We start from the raw sequence: 18,100 nt of genomic DNA on the forward strand, positions 1-18,100 counted from the left end.
CTATTACATCTGCAAATATCTCATCTCTAAATAAGGTCATAGTCTGAGGTTCGGGGTGGACATGAATTTGGGACCGGGAGGAACACTGATAACCCCACTGCAGTAGGAAAAAAGGCAGGGAAACCTAGCTTGGTTTCTTTTCTACTCTCTTGCTACCAACATGGCCATCAATTGCTTCCCCAAATTTGCATCTTGATGCCCCTTTTCTTACCCTGTACCTCTTGACCTAAGAAAAATCTTTGTTAGGGAGTCCTTGGAATCAGCTTGTTGCCGCATGAATCTAAGCCCTCTGGCAAGTAATCTTTCTTCAGACCTGGACACCCAGGAAAGGGGACCCAGTGCTCCAAGACACTAACTTAGCTGGGGAGAGTATAAACCAGCAGACAAGGTGAGATCCGGACTAGACTGGCGTCAACTGTCAACTCTATCACCAACTGATGAGGTTTTAGGGAAGTCATTTGGGTTCCATAAATCTCAGTGTCCTCATCTGTGAAAGGGGAAATGTATAACCCCCAGGGTTACTGCAAGGAATAAATTAGGTAATGGCACGTCACTGCTGCTGCTGCTGCTAAGTCGCTTCAGTCGTGTCCGACTGTGCGACCCCATAGACAGCAGCCCACCAGGCTATCCCATCCTTGGGATTCTCCAGGCAAGAACGCTGGAGTGGGCTGCCATTTCCTTCTCCAGTGCATCAATAGTAGCCTTTAGTAGCAGCAGTAAGAGAAAGAAGCACAAGGCCCATGGGAAGGCTACAGAGAGCCTGCTACTTCTTTCACTGGGAGGGGTTCATCTGGCATGAAAGGAAATCAGAGCTCCCTCCACGTTCAGATGTCTCCAGAAGTAGCAGGGCCTTCTACCTCCTGAACCAGAGAGACTTCTTTAACCTGAAGCAAGAGCTTGATTGGGAGAGAAGCGGAACTGGGGAGAGAGATCTGAAGAGCTCGAAACGTTCACCTCTATACTCAGGGCTTCTCTGGCGGCTCAGCGGTAAAGAATCCCCCTGCAATGCAGGAGCTGCAGGACACCTGGGTTCAAAGGGCCCCTGGAGGAGGAAACGGCAGCCCTTTCAGTGTCCTTGCCTGGAGAGTCTCGTGGGTGGCGAAGAGTAGGGCACACCTGAAGTCCCTGAGCGCATGCACGCTTGGCAGAGGACCGTGCTTACTGCTTTCCCGGCACCTCATGGGGACTTTGCTTCCAACTCCAGGCCCACTCTTGTGGCTGCAGATGGTCTATGTGTGTATATATATAATGAACACAGGGTACATTATCATGTTACACTATGTACTTATAAATTACGAGTTTATGAATGTGGCGTTTATAAACCTGTGTATATGCCTAGGGGTAGGATTGCTGTGATCTGTCAATTCTTGACACATCAGGGGCCTCAAGTGAGACTCTTAAAACCAGATTCTTGAATAAGTCCCAGGTTTTGAGAAATCAGCATTTCTATAAGAGGTGAAAGGACCCACGTGGGGAAAAGCCTTTCTAGGGGCAGAGATCTGTCACAGCGATTCAGGCAGGAGAGATTTGATGGGGTGGTGGGTGGCGTGGTTGGATCACAGAGAGATTTCTCTCTTAGTTGGAGTCTGAAATTTGGGCAAGTGGATAAGTAGAAGACAAGATCTGAAAGATAAGCCAGGGTCCTTTTTTGGAGGTCTGGGAAACTGGCACGTCCACCTGTTGAGAACACAGACCGTAGTCCTTTTCCTAGCCAAGCAGAAGAATCACTGGGACTTGCTTTACTGACAATGATAACTGAGCTTCCCAGGCTACAAGGAAAGAGGCACCGTCCTACTAGCTCACAGAGTCCCGTGAGCATAGCACAGTGGCCGCACGCCTCGTGGGAGGATCTGCTTGTCCACACCTTGGGAAGACCTAGGTGCCGACGAGGAGTTCCCGGTCCTTGAGCCAGACTTCTGGTGTGTGCACTTCGCCTCTCTCCTCTCTCATATCCCATATCTGTACTTCACCTTCCTTTATTTATTTGTATTTGTAATGACTCACAGACACAGACTGGCAAGTACCCAGGGAGCCTGACATTCCTGGCGTGTGTTCAAGCTCCAGAGAAGTGAGCAGGTCACAGAGACCCACCCACACCGTCCTCAGGGCAGCCTGGAGCGCGTGTGCGCAGGGCCCTAAAGCCACTCACTGCCTTCCTAGGAACGGCGCTAAAGAAACCCCCTGAGCACGCACAACGGTTTGTGCGAGGTGTTGGTCACAGAAACAGTATTTACAGAAGAGATGGGTTCGATAAATTACGGCCCGTCTTATGATGAAATGATGAGCATGCTCTAAGACGCCCTTTTTTTATTTTTAAGGAACTTGAATGATTTAGGGGGAAAAGGGACTTCCCTGGTTGTTCATGGCTAGGATTCCACGCTTCCAGTACAGGAGCCATGGGCTGCGTCCCTGGTTGGGGAACTAGGATCTCACATGCTGTGGTGTGGAAAAAAAAAAAATACAAAAACTGTGGGAAATTTGTTTCTGTTGAAATAATAAGTGAAAATCAAATATATATATGCATATATATATAACTATATAGAAATAATATGGGAAATAAAATATTATATTTATTTAAATATATAAAACTTTATGTAAATGATGACCCCCAGATTTGTTAACTATGTATGTAAATTTGTGCATCTATAAAAGACCAGAAGAAGATATATTTAGATGCTAACATGTACTTATCCAAGTTGTAGAAATTTAGAGTTTTTATTTTCCCCTCTACACTTATCTATACTTTCAAGGGCTCCTACAGTTAAACTCGTATTAATTCCATAACCAGTCACAAAAGGTGTTATTTAAAAAGAAGACTGAAGTACTCTACTTAACAGCTGTTTCTTGAATACTTATTCCATGCCTGGCTTGGTCTCTTCTCAGTGAAGAAATAGAGAAAGAGAAAGGGGGAGAAAAGGAAAACAAACAAAGCCTGATGTTCTTCAGAAATGGGAAAAAAGACATTCTCTCATGCCCTCCACCGTGCAGGAGGGTCACAGAATGGGCCGGAGAGAAAGACATGCTTCCTGTGGCAGAAGCTGAGCTCAGATGCTCGAAGCCGGGAAGCATTTCAAAGTGAGGGGCCCTTCTGGTCTGCAGGGTCCCGGCGGCACTGACCAGCTGGGAGGCTGGCCTCTGGTCCCAGGCTCAGCCCTGCTCCTGCGTCTGGGTGTCAGGGAGCCTTTTCCTAACCCTCCAAGACCCCTGTCTCCCTTCTAGTCCCCACTAAAGGAGACACCGAGAGGCTCCCTCGCTGTGTCCAGCCGTGAGGTTCTCCTGGATGACAGAGGCTTGCCTCCCTCCTTGACACAGGCAAGCCTTTCTCCCTGATCCAGCTGTCAAGTCCAGATGCCCCCACAGCCCGGTTTACAGTCCAGGTCCGGACGTCTTGGAAGCAAGGAGGCCAAAGTTCAGGAAAGGTGGATTTGCTTTCTTCTTCTTGCTCAGCTATAAACGATGCTGTTCCGAATAACAAACCAGGGATAATTACTTTCAAACTCCCTTAGATCCCCAGCATCACCACCTGCTTGATTTCCCAGGGGTGTAAGCTGATCCCCCAGCAGCTCCAATCACTTCGACGTGCCCGCTGAGCAAGGCCGCCTCCTTTCTGCACTTTCTTCCTTTTTTTCTTCTTCCTCTCAGTCTCTGCATGGATTCTTTTGCATAGACCACGTTCTGCGCCTTGTGCAATGACGCATATTGGGAGCCAAGTGTCTGTCCCATCTGTGTGGTCTCTAAAAGTGCGCAGTCAGCCGCAATCTCAGATTCCACAGGCTCCACCCACCCTGAAGCAGGCGTCAGGTTTCAAGCACAGGGCAAAGAAGCCACCCCCTCTGTCCCTTCCCTGGGCCCCTGGATGACCTAGAAGAGGAGAGTCAGCACTGCCACCTGCTTTCCTGATGAAGCCTCGAGAAGGACCCCCTGGACTTGCCCCGGGGCGAAAGAGCTCTGAGACTTGTCAGGCCTTGTGCGGGGGGAGCCAAAGTTATTATTAGCCGGCAAATGATTGTGACTCACAGGACACAAATAAGGACTGACTGCCCACAAAATCCACGGCCTTGACCGCTGCTGTGGTTAAAAAATAAAAGACAACAGGCTACGTGAGGCCACTGTGACCTCGGAGTAGAGGGACAATGCGGGGAGGAGAGGAGGGTGGCCGGGGGGCAAAGGCCAAGGGGAAGGGTGAGGGTGGCCCGTGCCTGTGCAGCAGCTCCCAGCGGCACACGCAGCGCCTGCCGATGCTGCACGGGCCAAGGCGCTCCGTCCTGTAGGGGTGTGTGTGTGTGTAAACTCCCAGTTTGAATGTTTCTGTTTAAATTTCAGCTGGACCACAAACTTTAAGAGTGAGACTGTGGTTGTGAGAGGGCTGGAGAGTGTGAATTTCAGTGGGTCATGCCTGCTCTGTGACCTCGAGGAGGTCACCTGCCTCCTAGTACCTTGGTGTGCTCATCTGCAGTAGACCAGCATCAGTGGGTTCCAGTTCAGAAACTGTCCTCAAGAACAAGGGGGCGCTGGAAGGCAAGGTGGGGCCTGAGACATCCGGTCAGTTTGGCGTTTTCTCTGCCAGGTAGAAGGGGAGGTGAGCAGGCTCAGAGCCCCAGCAGAGAGACCCAGTGCAGCTGACGGAGCTGCTCAGAATCCTGCTGTTCAGTTTCACCTTCATCTCTTACTGACACGTGTCTTCACCGTGTTCCTCCTGGCCTACAGCCCTCAGTTTCCCCAAAAGTAAGCAATAGTGGAAACCACAGGGTGTCGCCCCCACCGCCCACTACCCTGGTAGGATCGTCCCATGGGGCTCACTGTACAGGATTTGAAGACAGGACCTCAGGGGTCATTCTTTCTATCAGACACTTGTTCTCCTCCGCCTCCCCCTCCTAAAGAGATGCTGGGGAGGTGAGGGGTTCCAGGCCCATCTCCACTCTGGGAGCCCCCCCTTATTCCATGAGAGACGCCACAGCCAGCACACACACACACACACACACTGGGTGGAGCCGCAGCTGATGGATCACGTAGTCAGACACAGGCCCCTGGCAGGGCAGACACAGTCACAGATGCAGACAGACAGGGAGGTGGAGGTCAGCTCTCCAGCCGCTCTGGGCCCTGCCTGGAAGCTGAGTGTACTCAGAGGACACTTGCTAATGGAGAAAGTTCTCTGACCTTCATTCTTGACTTGAAATAGAAATCTTGTTGAAACAGGTGGGGAAAATGATAGCTTTAGGAAGGTTCAGACAGAGGAAGAGCAGAGAGGCTACCTAAGATATTTCCAGGCCAGACTTTTCCAGGTGGTGCCAACTCCCACCCTGGTGTGGGGCCAGGGGCCAGTTCCCCTGCCTCTGCTTCTGCGGCCTCTGCTGAGACACCGGTCAGTGCTCAGGGCTGTGGGCTCAAGTCAGAGCCCGGTGACTGTCGGAGAGAAGGCTGATCACAGTGTGCTGAAGACCAGGCTCGGCTCCATGTGCTCATGAGTGGCTGAATGTCCACTCGGCAGGATCTTTCTGGGCCTCAACAAGTCCTCTAACACCAGTCGACCACTCACCGATCGGTGACTGGACCATTCAGCCCAGGGCTAATTCAGGGTATTAAACTTAAAACATTTAATGTTTCAAATCTGGAAACTTGGAAGATTTACCAAAATATTTATTAATGTCTCCAATAACATATTTGATGCATTGTCAGGCCTAAGAGAGCTGTAAGAGGACTTGGGGCTCCGGGGCCTCCATAGTCCATATTCTCCGAGTACCCCCATCTCCTTTCTCTCTGAGTCAGGCAGTTGAGGCAGGGGTGGGGGGTGGCAGTCTGTGTGCTGACCACCTTTGCCCGTCCTCCATCAAGGAATTCCTCTTGGTGCTGGTGCCCTCCAGGACTCTGACAGCAGCACAAACGAAGTGTTCCTTAAAACATTAATAAGCTGATAAAATCATCACACCCAGTAAGAGTGCCAAATTCTCAATAAAGAGTCAAAAGGAGCAAGTTGTTGGCAAATCTATTTGATATAGTTACGGAATCAGTCACTTGACCAAATAATTTGTGACTTAATTGACTTTCACTGAATGGGAAGGGTGGCTGGGGGCAGCTCAGAGAAAGAGACATGAAGTCCGTACCACCCCAGTGGGGAACATAGGAGCGAGGGAGGCGCCGAGCACGCAGGCTGTCAGGGAGTGGAGGGGCGGTGGGGCTGCGGAAGGAAGGAGTGAGAAGCATGGATTCTGCAGCACCTCTGAGGGTCCATGGCCTTGACCACGATCAAACAGTAAAGAGCCATCTTCCCAACTTTCTCCTCATGTTCTCCTCACACAGACTTGTGAGACAAGACAAGTCTTTTAATTTCATTTGCGGATGAATAAAGAGGCCTAAGCTGTGGTCTTCCAAGGTTAAAGTTAAGACTTCATAAAACTTACCACCCAAATCCAATTCTTTAGCATTTAAGATCCACACTCTTGTCCCTCCTACCAATGAGCTCTCAGCGAAGGAGAGACAGACCCAGAGAATGGGCCACTACATTCTCGGTGCTTTGCGCACTATGGCTGCACAGCAAGTACCTCTTTGATAAATGAATAATGACGATGACAACAAGGAAAGTGATCATTGAAACATCTAATATACATTGAGTTTGCTGGAGTTACTTAATTTTCAACCGTGTGTGGCAGGTCGTATTGTTAAGCCCATTCTGCAACGGCTTGGTGGAGCCAACAGACACTATAATGAAGCGTGAAGAAGAAAACGCTGGACCAGGCAATGCTTTCCCCCAGGCAACCTGCAGAGAGTAGCTTGACTGTGTCACAGGAATCTGCGTCTGTAACCCAACCCCTGGGTCCTCAGTTTATATCCAAATTCCTGGGCCATGTGATTCAAATTTGTAGAGAAACTCTTAATAGCCCAGCAAGGCTATCTGTCCTTAGAGGGGATGCTGTGAAGAAGGAAGGGCTCAGAGTCCCACCGATTTCCAATAGTCTTGCCTGCCACAGGGCCTCCGCCGTCACCCCTGCCCCACCCTCCCCTGCTCCTGCGCGTGTCCAATTGCATATGATATCTTTCACAGACACGCGTGTCTCACGGAGACAAGCGTCTGCTCTCTCGCTTCAGTCTGCCCAACACACCACGACCAGCGTCCTCTGCTTCAAGACGGTCTCAGCTCACAGCACTCTCTGAGGGATCCCCAACACCTGGGAGCAGAGGGTCTCCAGTCAGAACCTGCTTTTGAGGCTGTTGGTCCCCCTTCCCAGGGTTCCTCATTTATTATGTCTGGGGTGGGGCTGAGAACTTGCATTTCTGGTTCCCAGCTGATGCTGGTGCCGCCCATGCTTCTGATTCAGGGATCACGCTTTGAGAAGCTTTCAACCCAGTGTGTAAGCTGTTTTCATCATCAGGTGGCATTTCTCATGTCCTGCATCTTCTTCCATGAAATGCCTTATGCGCAAACAGCTGTTAATAGTTAGGGCAGCCATATGTGTTCCTGCCCGTGCATATCTGCTCAGACTGTGTCTCAGCCAGGAAAGCAGGTGCCCCTCCACCTCCCCCACTCTCCCCCAGCTTCTCTGCACATTGGTATCTTACACAGATCCTTCCCCTCTGCTCCAAGCCACCTGCTTCAGGAAGCCTTTCCTTACCTCTCTGAGCAGACTACCTCACGCCTTCTTTGTTCTCAGGATAATTCATCAGTTCCTTTCCTCCCGTGCGTGTCAGCTCCTGGTCCTGTGCATCTGTTTCGGTGCCCTGCTGGAACATGGGCCGCACAGAGGTCGGGCACGGCACAGGCTTTGGCGTCTGGCTGAGCTGGCTTTAGGTCTCCTCTCTGCTACTTACCAGCGGTGTGAACCTCCTAGCTCAGCTTAGCCTCTTCGTCCTCATCTGTAAGAGACGGGGAAGAAGGCTGCCTGCGATGGTTTGGGCCATGTCTGAATGTGCTCTGATACTCCTCATCTTGAACATGCTCCGACCTCAGTAATGCTCAGATAGAGTGCAGTAGACGTGTGCTACATGAGTCCATGGTCTTGTCAAGTTAACACCTGAAAGTAGCCATCACAGGCCCTGCCACCTGGAATCTGGCAGCCAAGAAAGGCAGCACGGAAAGGCAAGGGCTTTGTGCTGTGGTCAGCAGTCACAGTGGAGACCAGCAGGCCATCCAGCCCGGCTGCCTGATATTCAGAGAAGGTACCTCCAGATGACCCCAGTTCAGCCCTCAGCCAGAAGCATCACTCCTGGCCATTCAGTTGTTTTTCTAGCTGAGGCCCCCAAGTGCATGAAGCAGAGATAAATCACCCCTTTCTTTCCTGTTCAAGCTCATGATCCAGAGACTCTGTGGGCACAGTCAAATGGCAGTGAAGTGGCTTTATGTCACTGTGTTTGGCTTGGTTTGATAGACAGTGATATTAGGTTGGCCAAAACATTCGTTCATGTTTTTCCATAACATTTTACAGAAAAACCCAATCTACCTTTTTTGCCAACTGAATGCGTAACTGAACTACTGACATCTTGAGGAGAAGTATTCCTGCATAGCCCTCTCATGTTGCTGAGGGGGATTTTTGCTGGTTTGGCTGAAAACCTAGAACTCCCCAAACAGTGCTCATTGTACAAAATCCTAAGATTTCTCACCTCTTCCTGTCTCATCTTTCTTTATTTTCCTTCCCCAGAAGTACAGCCTTCTCTGAACCAACCCAAGAAGTCTCAATTTTAAAGCGTTAACTCCCCAGTCTCCCTCATTTCATCTTCTCATGTTCCACTGAACCCTCAACAAACCAGGTCTTATAGGATGGATCTATTTAAAGCTTAAAAAGGAATCCAATTATGTACAGGCTCTGGAATTTATATTTGATAAATTACTTAGCTGAGGATACATTGGAGGGTTAATCTATTAATAAAAAGAAAAAACATAATTACTAGAGTTAGTGAGTGATTCTTTCCATCTACAAGGGCTCTCTTGTGAATTTCACAGTTTGCCTTGAGCTGGCTGCCAGCCACCTGTAATGAAGGACACTGGGAACATACACAAATTATAAGATTGCTTTGGAGGGAAATGCATTTTTTAGGAAGGGAAGAGAAAGGAACAAGCTATTTGTTTCCTGGTCTCCACTGCCCAGACTGGTGTGAAGAGCCATGACCACTTTTGTGGAGGGGAGGGAGCAAGGGGACGGGAAACCTGACTCTCCACATCTTGACTTCAGCAGGACTCTAGGCCCATCCCTTCTCTTTAAATCTTTTCCGAGAAAGAATGTTTGGAAAAGTGTCATTATAACCTTTTGTCATTGTTTAGTAGCTCAGTCATGTCTGACTCTTTGCAACCCATGAACTGCAGCACACCAGGCTTCCCTATCCTTCAAATCTCCCTAAATTTGCTTAAACTCATGTCCATTGAATTGATGATGCCATCCAGCCATCTCATCCTCTGTTCTCCTCTTCTCCTCTTGCCCTCAGTCTTTCCCAGCATCAGGGTCTTTTCCAATGTGTTGGCTCTTTGCACTAGATGGCCAAAGTATTGGAGCTTCAGCTTCAGCAGTCCTTCCAATGAATATTCAGGACTGATTCCTTTAGGATTCACTGGTTGAATCTCCTTGCAGTCCAAGGGACTCTCAAGAGGCTTCTCCAACACCACAGTTCAAAAGCATCAATTCTTTGACACTCAGCCTTCATGATGGTCCAACTCTCACATCCGTACATGCCCACTGGAAAAGCCATAGCTTTGACTAGATGGACCTTTGTCGGCAAAGTGACATCTCTGCTTTTTAACAAGCTGTCTAGATTTGGCATAGCTTTTCTTCCAAGGAGCAAGCTTCTTTTAATTTCATGGCTGCAGTCACTGTCTTCAGTGAGTTTGGAGCCCAAGAAAATAAAGTCTGTCACTTGGTGTATCTCTAACATATGAAAACGGGGTTGCAGTGGGCAACATGGGGCATCCTTTCCACAATGAGTGTAAATGAGCCAGAAGCCAGCTGAAAGAGCCAAGGATGACTGTCAAATGGATGAGAAAGGAGATCCTCTGATTGTACCTTTTCCCCTGGGAGAGGGAAGCATCATAGTCCTGCTTTCCAGTCCAAACTCAATTCTGGTGCTATTTTTTAAAGGCACCTAAAAACGTGTACAGCATGGAGGAAATCCATGGTAATAGAGAAAGAATTAAAAGACATGTCCTAAAGTCAGTGATGCCCTCCAACCATGACATGCTATTCATGACTCAAAGACATGAGTTTGATTTGGACACAACTTAGTGGCTGAACCGCAGGAATAAAAGAAAAGAAAGGTTCAAAATGCAGTTAGTCCTCAACAAGACCTGCTTCCCAGCTCTCTCTCATCACCTGCAGACTAGGGGAAGAAGGGCAAGCTGCCAGAAGGGCATTTAAGATGTTGGTCCACTGTAGAAACTCTGATCAAGACTTCGTATATAGCTTGGAGGAATTTCAGATGCCTTGGATGAGAGAACCAAGATCCAAAGTTAACTTACCAACCCAGAGATATGTATACAACCCAGCAGAATGAAAGTTCAAAAGGAGAATCTTTGGTTTTGAGCATGCCTCCCAACCCTGCTGCAGAGAAGAAGACCGGTGAGAACTTGAAAGCTGAGAACATCCAGCAGCCATGCCTCTTAGGGCTGCCTTGAAGGTTACTGAGACCTTGGAGCGTGTAGTTCAGCTGCAGCCCTCAGAATGCATGCATGCTTCTCCTCTACACGGTTCAGGGACCAGCCCTTTCACCCCATATTTTGCTGAAAGGGTAGAGATCCAGGAGCAGAGAACAGGGCAGCTCTGGGTGCATGGGCAGTTCAGAGTGTCTCCATGTAGGGTGCCAACCACACGTGCAGCTGGGAGTTGAAGCCTCCCAGATCTAGCTTCCCAACCCAATCTCCCACCTCATGTTTCTTAAACTAGCGTAGCTTCAGGTCCTAAATTTTCTTGCATTTAACTTTCTGTACTTTCCTCCAAGGTGGGGCTTAGGAGCATCAGACTAACACAGATTCCTCTGAATTTCCTGCACATTATTAAGTTGTCCCTAGGGCTCTTTTTCCTGAGTGGGTGGGGGTACTCTCAAAGGTTAAAAATGTACACGTCCAGTACTTTTAAGTTTTTATCAATTTGTTCTTATAGATTCATACCAACCACTTATCTCATCTAAAAAGTTTTTTTAACATTGTCACCTGAAACTTGACTCAATGTAGGATGTATGTTTGAATTTCAATAACCTAGCAAAAGAGAGAACTTGGATTTTTCGAATTAAAGGAAATGATAGGAATCAGCTGGTAAACTCTTAATTAGCATGTTGCATGTTGAAACTCACAGTTATTTTTCATGGCCTGGAGTAATGAATCCAAAGTTTAAAAATCCACAAATTACTTAACTGGCAATAAAGTAAGAGTGGGTATTTGAAGAGCAACTATGTCTTTCTGCTCTTGAATTTATGAAGGCTTTGGACATACTGACCTCCCTGGATGCAGGCTGGTGAGATAAGGTTCCCCAGAGACAATATCTCTTTAAGGAATGCTCATAGTGAGCTCTGAGGAGTAACTTCCCTCTTAATCTGGATGCTGGGGAGAAGACAGCAGGGATGGTTGGGAGATAGCCTGCATTTTGACCACTAGAGGGTGGGCATTCCTGGGAGAGGCACCGCGGTCTGCCAGGACAACCTCTTCGGTAGGTTGGGGTGGTGAAAGAGGGCTAGATACCGGGTACACAGGAAAATCACATGGAAATACCTGCAGAAGGAGATGTCTTGTATTTATATGATCTTAGCCCTCAACAAGGGATAGGGTTTGAATATGTTGAGAAATGACCCTTCAGGTTAGGGAAAGAGCAGAGGTAAGCATTGGGGGAGGGGCTCACAGGAGCCAAACTGGACGGTCTCCAGGGGCTGGCAGCCCGGGAAGGGGCAAGGCACAGGCTGGAACCTCCCGGGGACGCCGAGGGAAGGACTGGCTGCTACGTTCTCCGGTTCTGAGGAGCAGTGTTTAAGTGAGAGCCCAGGAGAGCAGCGCAGCGGTCAGCGGTGGCGCCTCCGCACGCTTCCTGCCTCGCCCCGGTGAGCTGTGCCGCCTCTGAGCTTGATTTTCCTCTGCCTTCAGTTCAGTTCAGCTCAGTTCAGTCGCTCGGTCGTGTCCGACTCTTGGCGACTCCATGAATCGCAGCACGCCAGGCCTCCCTGTCCATCACCAACTCCCGGAGTTCACCCAAACTCACACCCATCGAGTCGGTGATGCCATCCAGCCATCTCATCCTCGGTCGTCCCCTTCTCCTCCTGCCCCCAATCCCTCCCAGCATCAGAGTCTTTTCCAATGAGCCAGCTCTTCGCATGAGGTGGCCAAAGTACTGGAGTTTCAGCTTTAGCATCATTCCCTCCAAAGAAATCCCAGGGCTGATCTCCTTCAGAATGGACTGGTTGGACCTCCTTGCAGTCCAAGGGACTCTCAAGAATCCTCTCCAACACCACAGTTCAAAAGCATCAATTCTTCAGCGCTCAGCTTTCTTCACAGTCCAACTCTCACATCCATACATGACCACTGGAAAAACCATAGCCTTGACTAGACAGACCTTAGTCGGCAAAGTAATGTCTCTGCTTTTGAATATGCTGTCTAGGTTGGTCATAACTTTTCTTCCAAGGACTAAGCGTCTTTTAATTTCATGGCTGCAGTCACCATCTGCAGTGATTTTGGAGCCCCCCAAAAAATAAAGTCTGACACTGTTTCCACTGTTTCCCCATCTATTTCCGATGAAGTGATGGGACCGGATGCCATGATCTTCGTTTTCTGAATGTTGAGCTTTAAGCCAACTTTTTCACTCTCCTCTTTCACTTTCATCAAGAGGCTTCTTAGTTCCTCTTCACTTTTTGCCATGAGGGTGGTGTCATCTGCATATCTGAGGTTATTGATATTTCTCCCGGCAATCTGGACTCCAGCTTGTGTTTCTTCCAGCCCAGCGTTTCTCATTATGTACTCTGCATAGAAGTTAAATAAGCAGGGTGACAATATACAGCCTTGATGTACTCCTTTTCCTTTTTGGAACCAGTCTGTTGTTCCATGTCCAGTTCTAACTGTTGCTTCCGGACCTGCACACAGGTTTCTCAAGAGGCAGGTCAAGTGGTCTGGTAGTCCCATCTCTCTCAGAATTTTCCACAGTTTATTGTGATCCACATAGTCAAAGGCTTTGGCATAGTCAATAAAACAGAAATAGATGTTTTTCTTACTTGCTATTAAATTTTTTAAATTGAGATAAAGTAGATATACAACATTTTATTAGTTTCAGATGTACTATGCAATAATTTGACATTTGCATGCATTATGAAATGATCCCCAACATAAGTTTAGTTACCATCTGTCCCCTTAAGAAGTTACAATATCATTGACCTTATTTCTTATGCTGTGTATTACATCCCAGTGATGTGTTATGCAATTGAAGGTTTGCGCCTCTTAATCCCCTTCACCTATTTTATCACTGCCCTCTCCGCCCCCGACAACCATGCCTTGGCCCTCTGTATCTATGAACCTGTTCTTGTTTTTTCCCATTAGTTAGTTTTGTTTTCCAGATTCCACATATAAGTGAAATCCTGCGGATTTCTTTGTCTTTCTCTGCTTGATATATCTCACTTAGCTTAATATCGCCTAGGTCCATCCCTGTTGCCACAAATGGCAATATTTCATTTCTCGTGAATGAATAATAATCTGAGGTGTGTACGTATACACTACATGTTCTCTCTCCATTTGTCTACTGATGGACAGTTAGGTTGCTTCCATATCTTGGCTCTGTGGATACCTCAGACTCACCAAAATCTGGCCTCTGAGCATCAAGTAATGTACAGAGACAGAATACATCCAAAATAAGAAATAAGAGAATTGCTTGGAGGAGCAATTTTGTAATTCTGAAGTATTGTAAGTAATGCTACAAAGAACCCTGGAGTTCATGTATCTTTTCAAATTGCACAGAGGGTCCCCTTGCCTGGTCCCTATATCTTCCCACACTGTCCAGCTTCACCCTCAACTTAAAGAAATTCCTCCATCTCTGGGCCTCTTCTGATCCCCCTCTCCTCCTCAGTGGTGCCTCTGCATCCCAGAGTCTTTGTTTCCTTTGGGTGAATACATAGAAGCAAAGTTGTTGGATCATATGGCAGTTCTATTTTTAGCATTTTGAGGAATCTCTGTGCTGTTTTCCACAGCTGTACCAAGGACAATCCCACTGATATTGCACGAGGGTTTCAGTTTTCCTCTTGTCCGTAGGGATGGGGGAGAGAGAGCGGCGCCGGCCTAACAGGCTGACTTTGATGAGAATGTTCGCCACGCATGTGAGATGTTTAGCACAGAGCCAGGCACACATATGCGTACATGTCAAATAGGAAAGCTTCGCTTGAGAAAGATTAGCCAGCAAAATGTATTGGAGTGGAGAAGCTGAAGAGGGGGACAAATGAAGATGCTACGTGGCACAGTTCAAAGCAGAACACTTGAATGAGGGTAGGAGAGGAGGAACAGGGAGGATGGCGGGGTGGGGCTCGCTGGGCTTCACCATGGAGTGACTTCCGTTTGGGTGAGTTGTGATGTCTATTTATCAGTTCATTCACTCAGTGAACAGCCATTGATCGACTGCACTGAAGAACCTAGCAACGTGTAGGGAGGTGGAGGAATACTTCAGAATTACAAAATTGCTCCTCCAAGCAATTCTCTTATTTCTTATTTTGGATGTATTCTGTCTCTGTACATTACTTGATGCTCAGAGGCCAGATTTTGGTGAGTCTGAGGTATCCACAGAGCACCAGGCTGGAGATGACGATAGATAATGTGAGACAGACTTTTGGAAGTGAAATGAAGACAGAATGGAGATTTGGGAGCGATTTACCTGGAACAGTCGGGCCAGACGAGCTCTGTGATGGAGACAGCGTAGGAAGCAGGAAGAGGGCTGGAGAGACCCATCAAGGATGGTGCTAAACTGCTTGACCTCTTCCCCACAGAGGGCACACACTAAAAGCCGAATTTCTGAAGAGAACTATTTCTCGCAGAAGAGTGCTTCTGACTCGGTGTCTGCAAGCAAGGCACCCACAGAAGTGCTAACCTATGAAGCTTCACACACTGATCCCCTCAAAACACCTCTAGCTTTTGCAAGGGTCCACTTTGTTGAGCTGGCTTCACTTTAGAGAAATCACGTGAGCACTCGGCTCCTCCTCGGCTCCTTCCTCCGTGTCTCACCCTCCCCTTCACTTTCCTCCTCTATTTTCTTCCGCCTTCCACCCTCTTCTCATGCACTCCTGTCCCTCCCGCCCCTCTCCTCTTCCAGGCGTCCTCTCTCCGAGCCCCCTCCCGTAGTGCTGAGTCTGGAAGGAGGAAAGAACCTACACTTTCCAGTCTGTTTTCCTGCACCGGGGCTGTGGTGTCAAACCGACAGAGAGACTGTTTGGGAGAAAGAGACCTCCGAGGACTTGAGGACTCACACTTATCAAAGCACATCAGCATCTGGGCAGCGGCAGCGGCTTCCTGTTTATACAGCTCTCCTCCTCCAGGGAGGCTCAGCTGAGCCTGGCCAGCTGTGGCCTGGGCAAGCCGCCTAGCGCAGAAGCCCAGCGTCCCAGCAGCCTGTGCTGGGCCCAGGAGCCCTGGGAAGCCACGATGTCCTCGCCTGCGGCCTAGTGCTCCGCACACCTGAACAGGCTCGGTCTCTCAACACCCCGTCTCCTCCCGTCTCCTCAGCCTCTCTCCATCAGGTGCACGCCCTTCGCGAACCAGGCTGGGGCATCTCCTGCCCCCATTTCCCTGCTGGCAAGCCTGCCTGGGCTCCTCCTGGGCCCCTGGCCTGGAGCCAGGACCAGGCTCTAAGCTGCAAGGCACCTGGGAAATCATTACCTGTCTTCACATATTTATTGAGTCCCTACTATGTTTTCTGAAATGTTCTAGGGCCCCGGTGATGGATGGAAATAGACAAGGCTCTCAGCTTTTATGGGGCTTCCCAGGTCGCTCAGTGGTACAGAATCCCCCTGCTAATGCAGGGGACGTGGGTCTGATCCCTGGGTCAGGAAGATCCCCTGGAAGAGGAAATGGCAACCTGCTTCTGTATTCTTGCCTGGGAGGCCCCGTGGACAGAGGAGCCTGGCAGGCTATAGTCCATGGAGTCAGAAGAGTCAGACATGACGCAGTGACTGAGCACAAGCCCAAGCTCTGCCTTTACTCACTTAATTCACAGAAAGACGGTGAGGGAGGAAACGTCAAATGATAAATGGGGTGGTGCAGAGGCACGGCTCAGGAGGAGAGGGTGGTCTGCTTGGGGGATCAGAAGAGGCCCAGAGATGGAGGAATTTCTTTAAGTTGAGGGTGAAGCTGGACAGTGTGGGAAGATATAGGGACCGGGCAAGGGGACCCTCTGTGCAGACATCCTGGTCCTGAAAATGGAGCAAAGAGGGCTTGGTCAAGGGACAGGAAGCAGTGGGGAGGATGGATGACAGGAACAGGCGACAGGGTGTTTTTCCATGAGCACTGGAAGGTAACCAGAGGCTGAGCTTCTTGGGCCTGTGGGTTCTAGAGAGATGCTTGAATTTTATTATAACAGCACAGAAGAAAAAAATTGAAGTGTTTTACTCTTGGAGAAGGATGTGAATAATTTACATTTTAAAGATCAGTCTGGCAGCTGGGAGCCTTTGAGTACCCCGTGGAGGGTCTGGTGCCCCAGAAAACCCACTGGCAGACACACGTCCTATGACTGGAGCTGGTAACTGCACACTGGACGCCACGCGGATGCTACACCTGCGATCTCCACGATGCTCTGGCAGACCCGGGCTGTAGATGGGCTGAGGGAGAGCGGCCAGGGAGGGACTGAGGCAAGAGTGCGGCACAGTCCATGGGAACCAACGGTCCTCCCCACGCCGCCCTGCAAGCCTCCGTTGCCACCCTTTGCTCCCAGTCCATGAAGCTGGACAAGGAACTGGCTTTGCTCTTTCACACCTGGAGACGTATAGCTTCAGAGTGACTCTCCCACCTTCACATAAGATGGCCCCCTGATGAACAGCATCAAACACTTTGCGCTTTTTATGCAAAGCTGTGGGTGGGCCCTCTGACTGTGGCAGAGTGGTTGGATGGGCAGGAAGGACATGGTGCCCTTATAGGGGGATTGTCCCGTGTCCTCTTGCAGGCACTGAGTGTGAATCCCATTTAGGAAAAGATTCTTCCTGAAAAGCTAACATTTAAGATGGCGGCCCCAACACTGCAGTGAGTCCATTGCAAAGCCCTCAGTGACTGACAGCAAGATGCTTGTCCCAACCGACCACGCAGGCCGGCGGCCGGAGTCCTAGGAAACTGGTTGGAGGGGGGTTTCTTCCTCAGACACCAGGTGGTAACGCATCTGTGCATGAAGTGGCCTTCTGATGATTGCAGACCTTCTTCCAGCTAGGAGGAGGGCTTGCTACCCCAGAGCAGAGCCAGCTGGGCCTCAGTAATTTGGGACCCACAACTTACAAAGGACAGACTAGCAGTTGAAGACCTTGAGGGAGCTCAGGCCAGACTGGGACCAAAATTACCTTGTTTCCATACACATCTTACAGAAAACTAGAGGCGAGTAGATCACTGCCCACCTGACATTCATCATTGCTAAGTTACAAAATACATTTATAATAATTATATGAGAATTAGATCTGCGTTTTGAGGACTTGCTGGGTGCTTATTGTGCTAAATGTTGAAAATATATTACCTCAGTCATCCCCACAGAGAACTGAAAAGGTTCTGCCAATGACAAGTTTGTTTCCAGAGAGGTTAAGTGACTTCTCTGAGATCACACAGAGCTGGACTGGAGCCAGGTCTGCCTAACCCCAAAGAGATCTGCAGCCTCTGAACTTGATGCAGACCGCAAAGTTATAACATTCTGTTTCCAGAGTGGGAATTGAGTTGTTACTGGCAAATCCTTTTGTACCATCATAATTTGCTGAATTAAAATCTTCCACTGGGTCTCTTGTGCACAGATGCAGGGACCTGGGTCAGCTCTGTGTCCCCCTGGGGATGGAACCTGGGCCCAGGGTGAGCCAGGTCGGGGAGCAGTTCCCTGCCCCTGCCGCAGGCTGAACGCTGCCTTTCCTGATTCTTCTCTTTGCTGCTCACTTTTACTGTAGAAGTAACATGGGCTTGTTATAAGAAATGCAAACCTCATGGGAAAATATA

Source organism: Budorcas taxicolor, chromosome 5, assembly GCF_023091745.1.
Source record: "Budorcas taxicolor isolate Tak-1 chromosome 5, Takin1.1, whole genome shotgun sequence".
Taxonomy (NCBI): domain Eukaryota; kingdom Metazoa; phylum Chordata; class Mammalia; order Artiodactyla; family Bovidae; genus Budorcas; species Budorcas taxicolor.